The 6,978-nt window shown below is 44.4% G+C and overlaps 1 protein-coding gene across 1 annotated transcript in view; it reads right to left on the bottom strand.

Annotated features, from left to right (window-relative positions):
• Positions 1–5,523: 5,523 nt before the first annotated feature.
• LOC144497007 (H-2 class II histocompatibility antigen, A-U alpha chain-like) overlaps positions 5,524–6,978 on the bottom strand; it is a 71,996-nt gene continuing 70,541 nt past the window's right edge. Inside the window, exon 5 of the mRNA XM_078217687.1 lies at positions 5,524–5,870. The gene's annotated coding sequence lies outside the window, so the exon portion shown is untranslated. The remainder of the gene's footprint in view (positions 5,871–6,978) is intronic.

Below are 6,978 nucleotides of genomic sequence, written 5' to 3'. Positions count from 1 at the left end.
GTGTTGTGAGACTTCTTACACGGGGATGGCGCCAGAGAACTGGAGAGTGGCGAATGTTTTTCCTCTGTTTAAGAAAGGGAATAGAAATGAGCCTGGTAATTATAGACCGGTTAGTCTCACTTCGGTGGTTGGTAAATTGATGGAAAAGGTCCTGAGGGATGGGATTTACGACCATTTAGAAAGATGCGGATTAATCCGGGATAGTCAGCACGGATTCGTGAAGGGCAAGTCGTGCCTCACAAATTTGATAGAATTTTTTGAGGAGGTAACTAAGTGTGTTGATGAAGGTAGGGCAGTGATGTCATATGCATGGATTTTAGTAAGGTGTTTGATAAGGTCCCCCATGGTCGGCTTATGATGAAAGTAAGGAGGTGTGGGATAGAGGGAAAGTTGGCCGATTGGATAGGTAACTGGCTATCTGATCGAAGACAGAGGGTGGTGGTGGATGGAAAATTTTCGGACTGGAGGCAGGTTGCTAGCGGAGTGCCACAGGGATCAGTGCTTGGTCCTCTGCTCTTTGTGATTTTTATTAATGACTTAGAGGAGGGGGCTGAAGGGTGGATCAGTAAATTTGCTGATGACACCAAGATTGGTAGAGTAGTGGATGAGGTGGAGGGCTGTTGTACGCTGCAAAGAGACATAGATAGGATGCAAAGCTGGGCTGAAAAATGGCAAATGGAGTTTAACCCTGATAAATGTGAGGTGATTCATTTTGGTAGGACTAATTTAAATGTGGATTACAGGGTCAAAGGTAGGGTTCTGAAGACTGTGGAGGAACAGAGAGATCTTGGGGTCCATATCCACAGATCTCTAAAGTTTGGCACTCAAGTGGATAGAGCTGTGAAGAAGGCCTATAATGTGTTAGCTTTTATTAACAGGGGGTTGGAGTTTAAGAGCCGTGGGGTTATGCTGCAACTGTACAGGACCTTGGTGAGACCACATTTGGAATATTGTGTGCAGTTCTGGTCACCTCACTATAAGAAGGATGTGGAAGTGCTGGAAAGAGTGCAGAGGAGATTTACCAGGATGCTGCCTGGTTTGGAGGGTAGGTCTTATGAGCAAAGGTTGAGGGAGCTAGGGCTGTTCTCTCTGGAGCGGAGGAGGCTGAGGGGAGACTTAATAGAGGTTTATAAAATGATGAAGGGGATAGATAGAGTGAACATTCAAAGACTATTTCCTCGGGTGGATGGAGCTATTACAAGGGGGCATAACTATAGGGTTCGTGGTGGGAGATAGGAAGGATATCAGAGGTAGGTTCTTTACGCAGAGAGTGGTTGGGGTGTGGAATGGACTGCCTGCAGTGATAGTGGAGTCAGACACTTTAGGAACATTTAAGCGGTTATTGGATAGGCACATGGAGCACACCAGGATGATAGGGAGTGGGATAGCTTGATCTTGGTTTCAGATAAGGCTCGGCACAACATCGTGGGCCAAAGGGCCTGTTCTGTGCTGTACTGTTCTATGTTCTATACTTGTTGTGGTAATTCTGAAGAAGGGTGTATGTCTATGGGGTATTGCTTTAAATTGGAACACAGAGATAGCTAACTGATAAGAAATATACCATGTCCTGTTTAAGTCTAGTAATTGGTAAAGGTTATGGTCATTCTATTTGTTATATTCTAACTGTGTTGTTAAATAAACTTTGTTTGATAAAAGTTTCCCAGTAGGTCACTTGAATCATATCTGGAGTGAAACCTTATGCTCACCATTGCCAAAATCAAATGTAAAATTTAGTGTCTAAGCTAACTTCACAAATCACCTGGGAGATTCGGGCCTGGGCCTTAGCAACAGGAAGAGGAAGATAGATTAGATGAATGTGTGACTGAAGAGATTGTGCAGGAGGGAGGGTCTAATGACCTCAATGAGGCCCATGAGATTGACCTCTTGGAGTATGAGCTCCCTGATTGAGGTAAGGATTATCTACCCAATCAAGGAGTCTCACTTGTATATATATTGAAGAGTATCAGACCTACTGAGGCTCTGGATTTTGACTTTGTACCTGAAGTACTCTTTGGAGTGGAGATACATTTGTAAGTAAAAAGAATCTGGTGAAGGGACACTGGCCTCTGAGTAGTTATATCAGTGGCAATGAATCATAGAAACCCTACGGTGCAGAAGGAGGCCATTCGGCCCATCGAGTCTGCACCGACCACAATCCCACCCAGGCCCCACCCCCATATATTTACCCGCTAATCCCGCTAACCTACACATCTCAGGACACTAAGGGGCAATTTTTAACCTGGCCAATCAACCTAACCTGCACATCTTTGGACTATGGGAGGAAACCAGAGCACCCGGAGGAAACCCACGCAGACACGAGGAGAATGTGCAAACTCCACACAGTGACCCAAGCCGGGAATCGAACCCGGGACCCTGGAGCTGTGAAGCAGCAGTGCTAACCACTGTGCTACCGTGAGGAAAAATAATGACCCTAAGGAACTTGCTCACTAACAGCCGGCTTTGCTGGGGGTAAGCCATTTTCAGGCATCATGCCTCTGTTTGAGAAACTGGATTCTTTTGATCCGGCTGTGGAGGACTGGGCCAACATGTGGAACGCATGTGTTACTTTTTTAGTGTTAATGACATTGTGGCAGATGAAAAGCAACAGGTCATTCTTCTGACCATTTGTGGATACAGTAAGGGTTTTAACAACAACAGGTTAAAGTCCAACAGGTTTATTTGGTAGCAAACACCATTAGCTTTCGGAGCGCTGCTCCTTCATCAGATGGAGTGGAAATCTGCTCTCAAACGGGGCACAGAGACAAAATCAAGTTACAGAATACTGATTAGAATGCGAATGCCTACAGCCAGCCAGGTCTTAAAGATACAGACAATGTGGGTGGAGGGTGCATTAAGCACAGGTTAAAGAGATGTGTATCGTCTCCAGACAGGATAGCCCGCAAGTCCAGGAGGCAAGCTGTGGGGGTTACTGATAGTGTGACATAAATCCAACATCCCGGTTTAGGCCGTCCTCATGTGTGCGGAACTTGGCTATCAGTTTCTGCTCAGCGACTCTGCGCTGTCGTGTGTCGTGAAGGCCACCTTGGAGAACGCTTACCTGAAGATCAGAGGCTGAATGCCCTTGACTGCTGAAGTGCTCCCCCACAGGAAGAGAAGAGTCTTGCCTGGTGATTGTCGAGCGGTGTTCATTCATCCGTTGTCGCAGCGTCTGCATGGTTTCCCCAATGTACCATGCCTCGGGACATCCTTTCCTGCAGCGTATCAGGTAGACAACGTTGTCCGAGTTGCAAGAGTAGGTAGATGGTGTTCTCATGTGAGATGATGGCATCCGTGTCGATGATCCCTTCAGCATTCAGAGATTAACTTTCCTGAAAGCACCAGATACCAAAACATGCCAAGAATTGGCGGACTAGTGAGGGAATATCATGACCCTAAGCCACCACTGATCCTGTGAAGGTACCAGTTTCACTCAGCACCCCAGGAGTCTGCTATGGATTTCCTAACAAGGTTGAGATGGCTGACATGTTAATTCACGTTGATGCTTAATGAGATACTCAGAGACTGTTTAGTACGTGGGACAAATAATATAAATATCCAGAAATGGCTGTTGGCAGAAGCTCAACTGGATTGCAAACAGGCATTACAGCTGGCCTTATTGTTTGAAAATGTGGCAATTGAGTTGCATGGTATCCAGATGGAAGTGGACACCCACGCCAGTTTGACTGATTACAGAGTATCAGGATACGAGTAAATCCAGGTGTACCTGCAGGACAGCCATAAAACAAAGCCAAGCTTTGACCAGACAGTCAAGAATCCCACCCAGCAAGGCATTGTAACTGTTCCTGGTATGTGGAGTTGGAACAATAAAGCAAGATTTCAGGACCTAGATTTAGGAAAACATGCAGGCCAGTGTCCAGGAGAGTGCATACCCTGAAAGGTCTACCAATGTCCAAACTGGACCTAATTAAGATAACTGCAAGTTTAACTGGACATTTACTATTAATGGAGGTTGATACAGGCACGGTTGTATCAGTGATCAGAGAATCAATGTTCGCAGTGGACTCCAACTCTTAACTTTAATCAAGACTTTGGCGAGATTGAGGACTCAAAGAGGGGAATCTGAGTTGTGGGCACAACCTTTGTTCCTGTTTCTTATGAAAAGCAACTGGTTAGGTTACTATTAAGAGTAGTGGAGGGCTCAGGCCCAAGCCTAATGGGATGAAACTGGTTGAGAGAAATCCACCTGGATTGGGTAAACATCTTTCAGTTAGGAAATGGTCACTTGAGTGAAGTCCTGCTCAAATATCCAGGTTTTTTTGAAAAGGGCTTAGAACCATAAAAGGAGCCACGATGACCTTGTGTGTAGACCAGGAAGCAAGTCCACCCGGTAGCGTTTGCTTTAAAGGAAAAAGTGGAAACAGAAATTTGAAGACTGGAACAAGAAGGTATCATAAAAGCTGTCCAGTTTGTGGAATGAGCTACACTGGTGGTACCTATTTTGAAGCCAGATAGTTCAGTTTGCCTTTGCAGGGTCTTTAAACAAACAAACTGTTATTCACAGCTGGACAAATACCCGATTCCCCGGATCGATTATTTATGACCCCAATGTGTGGGTCCTGTGTTCTCTTACATCACTCTGTGGGTGGTACTGTAATCAGTCCCATATTAACCCCTTATACCAGATTCTTATACACCCATGGAAAACTAGGCACCTTGATTTTTAAAAATCTCGTTACTTGCACAATCAATCAGTACATATGAACATACAAAATAGGGGCAGAAGCCATTCGGCCCCTCAAGCCTGCTGCACCATTTGATAAGGTTATGACTGATCTGTTTTTTACAACATTGTGCAAGTTTTAATGAAATCTTGAATGAAACATTTTAATGTACGAATATTGTTCATTTGGAAAACAACAGATGTTATATTGCTAACAAATTAGTCTTAATAAATGATTTGAAAAATGATCATGAATTTTAAGACATAATTATATCCAGAATAAATCAATACTCCATGAACTCCATAATTTGTTTCCCACAGCTTCACATGAAGCGATGACAGCACAGACTACAGGTCCCTCCAAAAACCCCTTTCCTGTGACTTGTGTGAACCTGAAGACCTTGGGATGGCTGTCGTTCCATTTCCCTCTGATTTTGGGGGACATGCAAACGAGACCGGAGAGTTAAAATCTCTTGGTGCTGAGGTTAGTCGACAGGAGCTGGAGTAGAGGATTTGGTGCTTACCTCATTCCCCACCAGCTAGATTCCCACTCTGGGTTAACACAACAACCTGGGGCCCATTATTATCTATCAGCGTTTTGCTATCCTGCTGAGCCCATGAAACAGAATTGTACAGAACATTCAATGGACAGATTATTGATTATGAAAGTTGAAAGTTTATTTTTTAGGATCACAAGTAGGCTTACATTAACACTGCAATGAAGTTACTGTGAAAATCCCCTAGTTGCTACACTCCGACACCTGTTTGGGTACACTGAGGGAGAATTTAACATGGCCAATGCACCTAACCTAACCGAAAGTACAGCTATAAAAAATAACAAGTTTTTTTACAACTTTGTACAAGTTTTAATGAAATCTGTGACATGAGAAACATCTTAATGTACTAACATTGTTCATGTAGCACAAGAACAGGGTTAACAAATTAGTTTATCTTAATAAATGATTTGAAAAATGATCATGATTTGAAAAATGATCATGAATTCTAAGACATAATTGTATCAAGAATAAATCAATGTTCCATGAATTAGAAATTGGTTTCAGTTTCCGGCAGCTTCACAAGGAGTGATGGGAGCACACAATACAACGATGACAGATTCACGGAGCAACGAGAGGACACAGTGCGACAGTGATGGCTTCACCCCTGGGGCTGAGCATCTTCTACCTCCCACCTAAATTGAAAAGAAAATCATCACAAAGACACTGAAAAGAAGGCACACTGATTTATTAAAATCTCATTACCTGCACAATCCCTCGATCAGTACATATTAACATACAAAATAGGAGCAGAGATAGGCCATTCAGCCCCTCGAGTCTGCTGTGCCATTTCATAAGATTATGGCTGATCTATTTGTGTTTCAAGTTCAACATTCCAATGTACCACAATTAATCCCTTGCCTAACAAGAATTTATCTACCTCTGCCTTAAAATTATTTAATAACCCTGTCTCCACTGTCTTCTGAGGCAGAGTTCACAGTAGCACAAAAGTCGAAGAGAAAAGATTTCTCCTCATTTCCGTCCTAAAGGGGTGACCCCTAATTTTAAAACAGTGCCCCCTAGTTCAGGATTCACCCAGAATTTGGGCACAGTGATTAGTACTGCTGCCTCTCAGCGCCAGGGACCCGGGTTCGATTCCGGCCTCAGGTGACTGTGTGGAGTTTGCACATTCTCCCCGTGTCTGTGTGGGTTTCATAAAATCAAACATACATACAGTGCAGAAGGAGGCCATTCGGCCCATCGAGTCTGCACCAACCACAATCCCACCCAGGCCCCATCCCCATAACCCCATGCATTTACCCTAGCTAGTCCCTGTGACTAAGGGGCGATTTAGCATAGCCAATCTATCTAACCCACACGTCTTTGGACTGTGGGAGGAAACCTGAGCCGGGAATCGAACCCGGGTCCCTGGTGTTGTGAGGCAACAGTGCTAACCACTGTGCCACCATGCTGCCCCCGGTGCATGCTCCAGGTGCTTCGGTTTCCTCCCACAGCCCAAAGATTTGAAGGTTAGGTGGATTGGCCCTGCTAAATTGTCCCCGAGTGTTCCAAGAATAAATTTAGGTTAGGGGGATTAGTGGGGTAAAATGTGTGTGGTTACGGGGATAGGGCTATGGGGATAGGGCCTAGGTAAGAGTCAGTGCAGCTTCAATGGGTCAAATGGCCTCTTCCAGCACTGTAGAGGAAACATCCTTTCCACATCCACCTTTTTGAGACTGTTCTGGATCTTATACATTTCAATCAAGTCACCCCCAGTCTTCTAAACTCCAGTGGAAAAAGCCC

This window comes from Mustelus asterias, chromosome 8, assembly GCF_964213995.1.
Source record: "Mustelus asterias chromosome 8, sMusAst1.hap1.1, whole genome shotgun sequence".
In the NCBI taxonomy this organism is placed as follows: domain Eukaryota; kingdom Metazoa; phylum Chordata; class Chondrichthyes; order Carcharhiniformes; family Triakidae; genus Mustelus; species Mustelus asterias.
This window is presented reverse-complemented; position numbering and strand designations above follow the sequence as displayed.